At 38.1% G+C, this 14938-nt stretch overlaps 1 protein-coding gene across 1 annotated transcript in view; it reads right to left on the bottom strand.

Annotated features, from left to right (window-relative positions):
• The window catches only part of mgat3b (beta-1,4-mannosyl-glycoprotein 4-beta-N-acetylglucosaminyltransferase b), a 95315-nt gene extending 85729 nt beyond the window's left edge, over positions 1–9586 (bottom strand). The window contains exon 1 of the mRNA XM_059332716.1: positions 9446–9586. The gene's annotated coding sequence lies outside the window, so the exon portion shown is untranslated. The remainder of the gene's footprint in view (positions 1–9445) is intronic.
• Between the last annotated feature and the right edge of the window lie 5352 nt (positions 9587–14938).

Genomic DNA, 14938 nt, shown 5'->3' with positions numbered 1-14938 from the left:
ATGACTAAAAGTCTTTGACCACTCAAGAGCCCCCGTGAGGTTGTAAAGCACATTGCATGCTATGAAAAATATGTTGCATGGATTAAAATAATATATGAAGAGTCACAAGTGCTATATGGAAATATATTACTAGCAGGTCAGAGAATGTTAAGTCTGGCCTGAGGGTGGCGCCATACAGTCCCCTATATTATAATTTCAATGAATAATTAGGCATGTTAGGAAATTACTGAGAAGATCATGTCTCATATGTTTGTTCAATAAGAAGCTGGAGCTACAAGCTCGAGTGTAGTTTTATTAGCATCGCTAATTAATGCTTTTATCCAAAGCGACGTACAAATGAGAGTTAATACAACACAAGCAAGGATGAAGTCAAGGAACATAGCAGAGTAAATGCTGTGGGTCAAGTTTAAGTCCATTAGGACACAAGTGCTTTATAGGTCGCAAGAGCGGTCAGTTCGATACTTGTCATAGTCGTCAGTGTAGATCAAGAGTGAAGGTGTTCAGTAAAGAGTTGGTCTTCAGTCTCTTCTTAAATATTGAGAAGGACTCAGCAGAACGGATGGAGTTTGGAAGTTCGTTCCACCACCAGGGCACTACAGTAGCCATTTTTAAAAACCTATCTTTTCTCTACAGCATTCAGTTGAATGTGTGGTTGTGGGAGTGGTTGCACTTGTGTGAGTAAGTAAGTGTATATGTGGTGAATATGAAATAGCTTGTCTACCTGCACTCTTCAATTTATTTGTAATTGATTTTTGTTTGTTTTTCTGTGTTTTTTTTGTTGTTGTTTGTTTGTTTTGTTTTTTGTTTTTGTTTTTAACTGTAATTATGTATATACATTGTGAAGCACATTGAGTCTGCCTTGTGCATGAAATGCGCTCAATAAATAAAGTTGAATTGAATTGAATTACAGAGGAGAAGAGTCTGGTTTGAGATGCAGAGGCTTTCACTAGAGGGGCCCCCAAGAGAAATGTCCCACACAATAGAGCTCCACTGTAAGAAAGCGAATAACCATCTCTGCCAGAACTACTCCTTTAGAGGGAACCCCCAAATCCAAAATGCATTTTTATTTTCCGTATGTCACTTATCTGTGATGCTATTTACCGATCTAGATCGTTTTAGTTTTTGGAGCTAAAAGCGGCAAAAAATACAGTTGAAAAACTCTGCAGCAGTGTCTTTCTCCATTTGTCATGACCTGGGGACTGTTCCATAATGCAGGGATTAACATCCAACACCTGACTTGAATGAACCAAACAAATCAGTCAGGGTTTAGCAGCCTGAGAGGTCAAACATGGATCAAACTGAGACACAAAGACAAACAGCAGTAGTCAAGTATCACTGATGTAGTTTTATATCTATGGCGGCAAGGTTAATGGTCACTGAACAGCGCTTATTATTTAAAACATAACAAATTCAAACATCTATCAAGCAAACAAGGTAAACAATTGCCATAAACAAAACCAAGGAGAAAGAAATTGCTGATTAATTTAATGTGTATATTTGAAATGTTCTTGATGGTAGGATGAAAAATGTGCATTTTTGATTTTGGGGTTTACTGTCCCTTTAAATCAAAAAAGGTTCATACTGTGTTCTTATACTTCATGCTTCTGGAATGATTGCAGCCCTTAGAGGGTTATAAACAGTGTGCATGGTCAATATCACACCATTTCCTGATAAGGCTTTATTACTATTTTAAGAAACCTGAACACAATACATGCAGCACTACAGAAAACAGCATGCTCTTCAACTGAGGTACCTGAAGTACTGAGGTACATGGGGTAGCAAGGTAAGACCCAATACTGAGGTACTATTGTCCATTTATGTGCTTTGTCCAGTAAAGTAGAAAGTGTAATATAGATGCAGTCAAACTTCACAGCACAAACACACACTGACCCAGTCCCCTGTGTTCACATCACACCACTCTCTAACTACTGGGATTCAACAAAACTGACGATCTTGAATTAAATTGAAAGCAAACAGATAGTGAATGTGTGTGATGTTCATGCTCTGGGCCTCATCAATGTCTGTTCCAAAATTCATTACAGTTTCTTCAATAATTAGAGGCATTTCAATCAAAACCAAAAAGTTAAACCAAAAAGACAGACAGGCAATCCCCATTGAGTCGTTCAGCTCAGAACTCATGGACTGTCCTTTATTGGTTAAATCAATTAACCAATAAAAGATCATTTTTGTAAGGAGAAAATAATGACATTATTTAGGACGTTTAATCTGTCTTGTGTCAGGAAAAACATTGGCAGAAAAAAACATTATAATTTAATGTAGTCATAAACTATAAATAATGGACGTAGTCACTGTGACATCACTCATTGGTTTGTGGATTGACTGCCTGTTCGAAGCATCGAGTTTAGCGTTTATTGAAACCGGTAGAGACCATATTTGGACTGGGGAGACGTGAGGACGGGTGTATCTAAAAAATAAACAGCTGACTCCTTGGAGTGCCTTTTTGTACAACCGAACGCAGAACAAGACATTTTTAAATGACCAGAATGTTCAAATAAACTTTCATGAACCAAAAAAACACAGAGAAAGGTTTAAAGTTCTGAGACAGAAACACGACAAACAGGTTAACAGCTATTTAGGTATACACAGTGCCATGGATACGCATTGTTTTGCTACTCTCCTGATTGACAGCTTGCCATGATAGCGACCTGTCAATCAAAGGCAGCCACGCCCCCAATCATAAGCTTCTTTTTCATATATTTTCTTATAAATTGGACCATTATTTACACATTAACATCAGATTGTATTGGAGAAGACTTGAAACTGGCGATTGAGACCAAAGTCTTGTTACGAGAATTTTTTTGAGGTAATTAAAACAAATGAGAAGTCGTCTCATTTGTTTTGAGATAGATAGGACTGGAGTTCTTTTGCAACCACCGTGAGCGACCCCTGTGGGATTATTGAAGGTTTAAGACACTTGCAGGTTTGCTTCACTGCTCAGCCAGCCAACTGTCTGAGTGTAGTCAATGATTCATTAATCTGTAATCATAACTTTATTGTTTAACTTGTCGAACAAGTCGCTGCACTGGTATGCCCACCGGGACATGACCAGTCAAGCTGTGACAAAAAAAACAAATCAAGCACAGACAACCATACATTACACAATAATAGACTGCATTATACCTGCAGGTTGGGAAGCTGATATGTTCTCGATTCACCCAGAGCAGTTTAACCATTAACTATGTGGAGTATCTTTTTATAATGAAGCATCAAACCTCATACAGACAAATTCATTTTTTACCCTCAGATGATCTGTATAAAAAGTAGCCGACATATGCATGAAATGTGAACTGTGTGTTTTAGAAACCGGTATAATCACGCACACACACTTAAATCTTGAGCAATTTGTTTGCATTTTTTTCTTAACATCAATCTCATGTTTTTTATTTTAAGTCTGACGGAACAGATTTGCATCACAGTTGTAGGCCTGCTGTACTTTACAAGTATGTTTTAACTAGGTACTAACGAGTACTGAAAGCTGGCTTTTACTGTCTGGTCAGACCAACTCATAATTTATTGATAAGACAATTCCTGATTCAAACCACAATTTTGTATTGGATTTCTTTGCTGAACTTTGTCTTATTTTATTCCATGAAAAAAAGAGTTCTATAAAAACATGTTAAAAAATAAACAGCACAGTATCATCTGGGTATTAAATCACCTTAGTACCTTATCGGTAGAATTTTCCAAACATTTCATAGTCACATACTGCATCACTGCAAAAACATCACTGCAAAAAAGGGGTGTCTAAAAACAAGATAAAAACCACTAAATCTGAGGGAAATCATCTGGCTGCATGGACAGATAGTTTCACTTGACAAGATTTCTTAAATTAAGGTTATTAAGTCTAGAAATAAGCATGTTGTAAGCTTAAAATAAGAAATAACTCTTAAAACAAGATAAATTAAAGCTGCAAGCAGTGATGAACTGGCCCGAGCAGAGTGACCTGCAAATTATTTGTTTCTTGCCAAGATAAACAAAACTTTATGTTTAGAAGTGTTAGATCATTTATCTTGTTTTAAGAGATAATTTCTTATTTTAAGAGTTCAACATGCTTATTTCTAGATTTAACAATCTTAATTTAAGAAATCTTGTCAAGTGAAATTATCTGTCCATGCAGCAAGATAATTTCCCTCAGATTTAGTGTTTTTATCTTATTTTTAGACACCTTTTTTGCAGTGATCAAAACTCTGTACTCATGTACTCTAACTGTAAGGGCTGTTGGCCTACATATACATCTTCTAGAGGGCGTGGAATCATCCAGCTGTCGCTCCAACGGCTCTTACACCTATTTTACAAATATTTGTTGTACTGTCCGTGTTTGGCATGCGACAACGAAAACCTATGACCAGGAGACACTAATCAGGATAAGACATCAGAGTAAACACTGAGGAAATGGTGAAGAGGATTTGCCTAGCTACAATATGTGAATAAACAAGACGCTCTGTGTCTATCTGAACACAACCAAATTAAGTAAAAATGAAAAAGAGTACATAAAAGGGTTCTTCAAAAATCAAACTGACCAAAATCCATGTCAGGATTTGAAGTCAGCCCTCCGTCAGGCTGAGACCAGAACACATCTATCCCTGTTGTTATCTGTGGTGGCACCAAGGCGTTGGTCACTATGGTCCTGACAATGGTATTTTAAAACCCAGTGGTTTTCAAACATAACACAGAAAATGTATGTGATGTAATGTCCTATATTTCAAAATAACATGGCCATATTCTGTAAAATGGCACTGCGCAATTCAACCAGGTGACTCGTTCCATATACTGATCTGACAGAACAGAGAAGAAGTATTCTATGGTGATTAATGCAGAAATTGAAGGAGCTGATGGGATTTCATTTCACTTGAGTTGTACCCAGTGTTGGAATGGAACTAAGTACATTTACTCAAGTACTGTACGTTTACTCTATTTTTTGTACTTTACTTGAGTATTTCTATTTTATGTAACTTTATACTTCTACTCCACTACACTTAGAGGCAAATATTGTGCTTTTTGGTCCACTACATTCAGCTGACAGCTTTAGTCACTTTTCAGATCAAGATTTAACATTTAAAAAATGATCAATTTATCATTTTATTTAATTAAATCTCATAACAGTATATTAAGTAGTTGAAATGAGCCATATTGTTAAAAAATGAACGCTGCTTACATTAATGCATCAATACAAATATTAATAATATATTTGTAATATATAAAACAATCTGAGTGGGGCCATTCTGCAAAATGAGTACTTTTACTTTTGATACTTTAAGTACATTTTGATGCTGATACTTTTGAACTTTTACTTATGCGAGTTGTGAATGCAGGACTTTTACTTGTAGTGGAGTCATTTCACAGTATTGCCCCTTGTGACCACAATAACTAGTCTCATGCTGTAGTTTATAAACATGTGGTCCTTTCAAGCACATAAAAACACAACAAGTTTACTCAGCTCATTGCATGAATATGTTCAGTTTTAGCTCACAGCCTCGTCTGCAAGCTGGATCATTTTAGGAGGCCTCGGAGACGCAGGTGCACCGGTCTGGGAAGGCTTCCAGCTTTTGACAGTTTGTGGAGACAAACTTGTATTTGCTAATGTTTCCAGTGTAATGTTTGTTATAATGGGTGCCGTATCGATGCTATAGCTGTAATGGCTACAGCTCATTTGTTTCACAATGTGGCCCATGTGAGGCTCCTTTTGGCTGAGTAAGCGTTCTACAAATAAACCTCACCTTTTTTATATTTACCACCTCTTATCGTCTTTCACAGGAATAATAGGTGATGAATCATGAGGGGATAGGCCTATTGATTTTTTTTTTTGTGGATCACAATTCTGTTGGCCAATTATAACACTCATGTCTGACAAAATAGGCTCTAAAACAAGTTATTATAAGGCTTTGTCCCTTGTGACTAAGGCCTTGTATCAGGTCACAGTTGGACTCAGTTCTGGAGTTTTCACTCATGTGAACAAGAACATAGGAGCTCATTATTTGGCAGCAGTGATACAGGTCAGACTAACAATAGCCTATAACCCACTTACTTTTTAACGAGGGTCTGTGTTCATGGACTAAGTCAGTGAAGTTGGCAATGCTTCAATTTGTTAGTTGTACAGTAAATACAGCTGGATGCTTGGCCTCCGGTAGAACAACATCCTTCATATCAGCCTGAGATCTTCAACCTCACAGCCTCCTTTTGTTCTCCCTCTGAGCACTCAGCAGCGTTACTGACCCACATATCACACTGCTTCTGCCTTTTTTTAAATCAAATATTGATATCAGCCTGTCAGCACATCCAATGTGACAGAGGTTTTCATCCCTCACAGCAGGGGACTGCTTTATAAAGCAAGGCTATGAAGTCAGAGTGAGCACCTGGAGACCCATCAAATCTGGAACATGGTTTGAAGGAAAAAGCCTTCACTTCTTTCGTATTTTTTGGCAACATGTGAGGTGTTTAGTAGAGGTGTGAATCAGCAGAGGCCCCATGGTACGATTTTATCCAGATACTTGAGTCGCGATATGATATTATTGGGATTTTAGACATTTTGTGATATGGTGAGTGTTGCGATACAATATATATTGCGATTTAACTGCATTTTGTGTCCAAAAAAATAAATTCAATTAAGAATCGTTTTGTTTATTCATCTCACTTCAGTCTTTTTTTTTCTCCATAACTGACCAACAAAGTATTCAGTCAAATTGAACTGAACTGATATCAAACAACAACAACTGCAGCATTTTATCAAACTTTCCTCAACCTTCGCATAACATAAAAAAGCCGAACTTTTGCAGCATTATTTTGAAATCTTACGTATTTACTTACCTACTTCGACACGATATCCTGACACACATGGTACCTATAGATTCCTTAGATCTTCTATTTCATATGATACCAGTATCTTCAGTATATTCCTAAGAGTGAGCTCACTCCGGAAAAAGAAAAAAAAACTGTGAAAATACAGACAGCCTACCAGCCGTCTGAGCTAAATATCCATACTTGGATGAATCGATACAATATTGCCATGCAAAATATCGCGATACTATGTTGTATCGCTTCCCCCCCCACCTCTAGTGTTTAGACTGTACAATTTAAAGTGGCCATTTACAGACTGATTCCAACATTTTTCTGTTCACTATTTGCCACTTTTAGACCAAGGAATAATAAATCGGGCTGTGTATTATTATTGGCGCCTATACAATACCTTACTTTGGGGAAAACAAACATGTTTTGACCTGTTTTTTCATTTCACAAAGTATATGAACTGTTCAGTGTATACATGCTCAATGTAGAACAATGCCTGCAAAGATAACACAACAATCCCACTTCCTGAGAGAGCTAAAGCCTATTGAACCTTCAACATATACACAGCCATTCAGCTGTGTCAGAGCTCCAGCAGGCCATGACCCCACTGTGTTAGCTAAACTGAAGACAACAACCAAATCAAAGTCAGTGAATTCACTCTTCACAGCCATACATTGTTTATTTACACCAGCATCAGTGCACGCTCAAGTCAAATCAGCTGATACATGAGCTGATAAACACCAAACTGCCCATTTGCTGTGACTCAAACTTTTCAATTCCGCCTGTACAACCAGATTATGCATATAGGGTGCAAAATCTACTAATGGGGCTTTAATGGAGCCCATTTCATGCCATTTAAAACTACAGTTACTGCTAATAAAAGCAATGTGCTATTTAACAAATAAAGGGTTTATTTACGTCATGATTTTTGTCAACGCTGGAGTCAAAAACCGAGCAGAGAATCTGATTATCTCACAGCCTGAACATCACCACAACAACCACCCCTGGCAAGAGCAAACACTGACGGGAGAAATGTAACACTTGAAACCTTAATGCTACAAAAAGGTCAATTTAAAACGATTACTGGAGGACTGGCACAAAACAGCCAGCTTCTGGCTCGACGTACGAAACCTGCTCAAAAAGCCCTCGTTGAGGAGAAAATGGAAAAGTCTGCCAGTTTTCAGCATGAATCTCATTTTCCTCGATGTACAAGTTTGCACCACGCAAGTGCAAGCGCACATACACACAAAAATATTCAGCAAAAGAGTCTTCTCAGATGACATTGGAGATATGGGGGTTATGGAGGACTTTGATCCGAGTCCAGACGAACTGAACTGTTACTGTTGGCTACAGATTTCCCCTCTGCGACCACCAGGCTTCCCCAAGATAAAATTCCATTGTGACAGTACAGACAGAAATGTGGAGCTGGAGACAGACCACCTGACTGAACTCAAGGCGAGGTTAAAGAGACACAGGCAGAGGGGGCGTGTGTGATGAGAAGAATATGCAATATGCTGCATTTATGGTATAAACAAACACAACATGAACTGATATATATTTTTTTACCCCAAAAAATCAGCTTATGCAATAGTTGTTGGACTTTAAAAGAATGGATAAAAATTTGGGGTATACAGTTATTTTCTTTTTTGCTTTAAATTACACAATAAAATCAATAATGTTATGTCTTAGAAGACTATAGCCAGAATATGGTTAGCATTAAGCCTGGTAACAGCTAGATTGACTCATAGTTTAAATAATAATAATAATTAATAATGATCTTCAGGAGATGCTGGTGGATTTTCCCCTTTTGACAAAGCCCAGCTAGTGGTTTCCTCATTTCAAAACTTAATGCAAAGCTAAGCAAACTGCTAACCGACTAGAAATCTGAAAAATGCATTTCCCAAAATGAGTATCTGTTCCTTTAAGAAAATGCCAATGCCAAATGTTTCACAACGTTGAATCGCCTGATTTATCAAACCGTTTACTTGAGCTGCAGAAACTGTGGTAAATTAGATGCCAAGTGATTTTTGCTGATTCATAGCTTCCTGGTTTTGTTTAGGTTTCTGCAAGACATAAAATATCACAATGTTTAAAAGTGCATTCCAGGGACTAAGGTTTGAGTGAGAAAATGTAGCAGGATATAGGACAAAAAAATAACGAACTTGTATGACATTTTCTGTTTGAATGAGCTTCTCTCCACCACTGCCTTTAAAAACAAGTCCCGAATCACAACACACAGGCTGCATGTAAAAAAAACTAAAACTTCAGCAGTTGTGTTTACTCTCAGAGACAAAGCGTCAGACATCGTTACACTCACAGCAAGTCTTTACAGACACTTGACAGAATAAAGATCACAGGACCTCTGCCTTCACTAGCAGGATAGTGGCAGACATGCTGTCACGCCTGCATCTGTTTACACACAAACAAACACACACACACACACACACACACACACACACACACACACACACACACACACACACACACACACACACACACACACACACACACACACACACACACACACACACACACACACACACACACACACACACACACACACACACACACAGAGAGCTCCTCTTCACCCACACACATATACCTGTTAGTGGATAGAAATGAAAAAGTCTTATGTATTTACCTCTCAGAATTTTTCTTCTGCAGATTTTTTTCTTCTGCAGTTCAACATGGAGTGATACAGCCACAGTTAACAGTCCTACAGGTAAACCACACACAGTGTGCTGTGTGCTTCTGCTTCCAGGTGACACTAACGAGCTCTGCCATCAAAGGTGAGAAGAATCAGGTAAGTGTGGGCTGAGCAAACAGGGCAATCCACATTCTCCAAGGTGCCAAACGACAGCAGGTATGCTGCCTCATTGGTTGTGTGTGCACACCAAACACTCCCACAGGCAGGTCCATCCTGTGGTTGGTAACCTGTCAACTCCTATCCAGTGAATAATAAGAAATAAAGAGATAAGAATATAATCACTGACCTTACCAGCCTGACTTCTTCCCCTTTCTTGCTTGTGCTTTATTATCTGCTCACGCTGCAGAAAGAACACAATCAGAAATGCATTCAGTGTCTCGCACAACTTTATGACTGCTGCCTGGCATCGTGTTGAATATACTGGAAAAGCTTCTGGTTAATCATCTATTTCGGCACCCTGTGGCCAAGATAAAATTGAGTCAGAACCTGTAGGCACAGGTTACTACTTGAAGATACTCTGTAACAGTTCTGGAAATCTAGCTCCACATTGCCATCTGATGGTCGAACTGCAACAAAATGCAACTTCTCTGTCAGAGTGCAGGGCTCAATATAGGTTTCTTTGTCAAAGAAGAAGCAAAGGGGATTGATGTTTTAAACATAAGATCTTTGGAAATACAAGGAAACCTCATTTATTTGATTTTTACTGGAGTTTTTCTTTGGTGTTATTTGAGGGAAAAGCCTAAAAACATGCTCACACAAGTCTCTCAGGGGACGTCACTGATGTAATCTTCTAGTCTTTCATTTGCACTAGTGGTTTACTCAAGTACAATACTACATGTACAGTAATATATGAAAAATCCAATAATATGACACCAACAGGGGTCCTACTGCTAATGTTTCTAGTAAGTACTTTTAATGCAGGACTTTTATTGTAAAATATGTTGACCTTTGAGGCATTGCCACTGTTATTTACAGTAAGTATCAAAGCTGAATGCTTCCCTGTCCTATTTACCAAACAAGGTCTGTGAGACTCTTTCAGTCCATCTGAAACAGGAAGAGAGACTTGTTTATTGGCACTAATGGAAAGCTGATAAGGTGATCTGATACGGTGTGAGCCGATTTTGTTACCATAGAATCTGAGGTAAAACAATCTCACACTGTTTGCATATCCTGCTTTTTTTCCTTGTCACTTTTCACACACTATTGAGCATTGTGTGAACTTAAACTGACACTACTTCCCTACTCGGAGGGCTTTTAGATTTTGCTTTAAGTACTTAAAAAATAACTGATATGGGGTATTTATAGCCAACACCATAGTTCTTTCTAGGCTTGAAACAAAGCTCAAGGACCTGGGATGTCACATCTCACTGAGCATGTGGGTCATGGACTTCCTGACGGGCAGACCCCAGGTGGTGTTGGTGGGTGAACACACCTCTTTCATCCTCACCGGAGCACCCCAGGGCTGCGTTTTGAGCCCCCTGCTGTACCCCCCATACACAAACAACTGTTAGCCATTTTTGCAGTGGTGAGCCTGATCACAGATAACAATGAAAGGCTGACCTGGAAGAAGTAGAGGACCTGATCTGTTGGTGTCAAATACTGAGAAATTTGCACTTCTTTGAGAGTGCCTCGGCCTGGTACAGAAACAGCACTGAACAGGACCACAAAACCCTGCAGAGAGTTGTTTATTCAGCTGAACATATAATGGGTGGTGCTCTACCTTGCCTTAAGGATATTTACACCGGCCGCTGCCACAAGAATATATAATGGCCTTTATCTTGAGGTCAGGAGGAAGGTACCGGATACACCAGGCTCAGCTTCTACCCTCAGGCCCCCAAGATCCTAAATGAGGTCACTGCCTAAGACTTCCTCTTCTATTAAAACTCTTTTAGTGCACTGGAAGGAACTGGTGGGATTAAATTTCACTGGAATTGTACTTTATATGATCACATGTGACAAATAAATGTGATTGATTGAAAACTTGGGCCACTGCCTTACAAGAAGTTCCAGCATGTAGCCCCATGCATGGATTAAACAAACAAGACATAACATTTCAAAAAGCGAGCTTTAGAGGCGCTGGCAGACAGATTTTTTCTCATATTTTAACTTCGAACAGAGTGGTTGTCTCCTGTACCCTGCTTTATGCTCTACTAAGCTTAAGACTGTATCCTGGCCATGATATTAGAGCTGTTTTGATATTCTTGCCTTACATGCTTTGGACAAAAGCATCTGCCAAATGAATAAATAAATATAACTCTTTACACTCAATTTGCTTGTGCTTTCCTACAAAGTAAATCTAAACTGGAGTCAGTTGGCAGACACATCAATCTTCTCAAATCGCAAAAACGTACTCTACATTTGACCTGTGAAATTTTGGAGCCTGTATTCTGTAAAATAACATGCACAACTATTTTCTTTTAAGTGTCACTTTGCATAATGTTTGTCTGCTTTAGACTGAGGTTTAGTTATGTAATAAAAACAGTGTTAAATGTCTCAGTCCTGGAACAGAGCCCGGGATCGTCAACATCCAAGGCCACACCGCTCGCATCGAGCTTCCTCTGAGACCATCCATCACAACAACACATGAGGTCATGTTCTACAGTACACACTGCGTGTTTCTAGAACACACTATATTTCAGCAAGGCACTTCTGTAAATCTCCCAGCACGCAGCAGATTAATATCATACAGCATGACAATCTAACATAATATACACAGATAATACAGAATGCTAGATTCATCACTTCCATCAGTCAACAGGTTTACATTTTATGAGTGTGTATGGACTTCGCTAAAGGGGCAGTAGACCCAACAATCAAAAACACATTTCTCTTTCACGCAGTGCTATGTATCGATGTAGATTGTTTAGGTGTCTGTTGCAGAGTGTTGAGATGTCCTTCTCTTGGATATAATGGGACTACAGTGACAGAAACATCAGCAGTTGCTTCTTGTGAATAACAAACAAAAAATGTTGATTTTTTTTTATCGTTCACAGTAACTCTTCACCTCTCTCAAATCTTGTTGCATTGATTGGACTCCAGGTTTGTTAACTCCTGACTCCAATTAGCTCTTGTTGGAGTCATTAGCCTAAGGCAGTTGTTCCCAAATGGTGTGCCGTGCCGTGCCGTGAGACAAGTCCAGGTGTGCCATGGAATTTTGACAACCATACACTATTAATGCAGTATGGCTCACAGCAGTGTTGCCAAAATGAGTGCATGTTACTGGCAGCAGGAGATCATCACGTCCTCATTCCTAAATGTAATAATTGTTATTTTAAACATGTGGTTAATGTTGTTTAGGTTAAAGTTTGGTTAAAGTTGTTTAGCTTTAGGCACAAAGAGAGTTAGATGGATGTGCTGTGGCTTAGCTGATGAACCTGCACCTGCTGAAACCATCAATAATGACCCATATGAGCCTTTGGTCAAAATGACCCATATCACAGAGCATTCGGGAAAAAAACAACACATATTTATACATAAACATATGAAAGCAGTTGTAAAAAAAAAGGCTGCAGTTGAATTTAATTTAGGCTTCAAAACCACTGGTCTAGGTTTAGGTCAAAACATTTCCTAGTCAGGTGTTATAGAAGACACTTTAAACAGTAAATAAATGCTGGAAATGAAGTTGTTACGAGGCTGATGTAACCACTGGAAGTAGTACTGAAAGAATATAAATACAGCTGTGCCTTGAGATTTTGGCTTGCACTTTGGGGTGCCTTGGGCACAAAAAGTTTGAAAAAACCTCTGGCCTAGGGTTCACTGACCTTTTCCATCAGTTTTATGGATGTGTTCAATAAGGACATGAACTATTACAATTGTTTGTGGTATTAGGTTAAGCATTGTGTTTTCTATACTTGTTGGGACTTAGATGCAGATTGGATCACATTTTATGACAAATAAATGCAGAAAACCAGGTAATTTCAAAGGGTTCACATACTTTGTCCTGCCACTGTATATAGCACTTTACTTGAGGTGCTCAAAGTAGTTTATCTTTACAGAAAGCATGAGCTGTTTACTGAAAATAATCCACAGACCTTGTTGTGTTTTTCTAGGATAATTCCTGCATGAAACGGCTCAATGTCTGTCTATTTTTAACATTCACAAACTCACATCAACATCTGAATTGAAAATAGCATTATGGGTAAGAAAATATGTTGTTTTTTTTCAATTGTGGGCTGAGCTGTCCCTTTAAAAACAGGGATGACAGAGAGGCTATGGATACAATGCAATGATGCAACAGCTTGGCTCGACCTCTCATCACTCTCCTCAGACTTTCATTTCCATTTAATTTCTACGAGGAGCAATAAAGTTAATTGAACCCACTTTTCAAAAATTAGGTCAAGACCTAAGCAGGAGGAAAACACCAATTATCCCTAAAATGAGCAATTAATAGCATGCCCTGTGTCTGCTTTGATACTAAACAACTCTGCTACACTACAGCTCAAACTGGTGATTTTAGGAGTTTAATGTGAAATAATTTCCCTCCCATTTATTACGTTTTGTGTGTGTTTCTAATCAGTTCTCCGATTAAGCCAATTATGGTTTCATAACAGTGTGAAGTTAATTTAGGGAATGAGATTAACTTTTGGCTTCCAAGAGGAAGGACTGTGGAAATAAAGCTCAACAGTGACCAGTAGGAAGGTTATTACAATTGTAAAAACAAATTAATTTATTAATTTACACATTCATTTAGAATCACTAACTAGCTAAAAGCATACAAAGCAATTTCGTATTTCCAAGTCTAATGGCTGAAATTGTTTCTTTAAATATGGAGGAGTGACATCTCTGGCAGTGGTGGTATGTAACTAAGTACATTTATTCAAGTACTGTACTTAAGTACAATTTTGAGGTTCTTGTACTTTGCTTGAGTATTTCCATTTTATGTAACTTTATACTTGTACTCCACTACACTTAGAGGCAAATATTTCACTTTTTACTCCACTACATTTAGCTACCAGCTCTAGTTACTTTTCAGGTTGAGATTTAATATCAAACCATGATCAATTTATCATTTTATTTAATTAAACCTCATAACAGTATATTAAGTAGTTAAAATGAGCCCTATTGTTACAAAATGAATGCTACTTACATAAATGCATCAATACAAATGACAGCTTTAGTTACTTTTCAGGTCAAGATTTAACATAAAAAACATGATGAATTTAAAGTGATTAGACATTTTTTAATGAAACCTCATAACAGTATATTAAGTAGTTAAAACGAGCCCTACCTTGAGAAAATTAAAACGCTGGTTACATAAAAGCATCAATATTAATAACCCAATAATATATTTGGAATATAACAGTCTGAGTTGGGCCATTCTGCATAATAAGTACTTTTACTTAGACATTTTGATGCTGATACTTCTGTACTTTTACTGAAGTAATTGTTGAACGCAGGACTTTTACTTGTTGTGGAGTAATTTCACAG

The sequence above is a fragment of the Centropristis striata genome, chromosome 1, assembly GCF_030273125.1.
Source record: "Centropristis striata isolate RG_2023a ecotype Rhode Island chromosome 1, C.striata_1.0, whole genome shotgun sequence".
NCBI classification, from domain to species: Eukaryota; Metazoa; Chordata; class Actinopteri; order Perciformes; family Serranidae; genus Centropristis; species Centropristis striata.
This window is presented reverse-complemented; position numbering and strand designations above follow the sequence as displayed.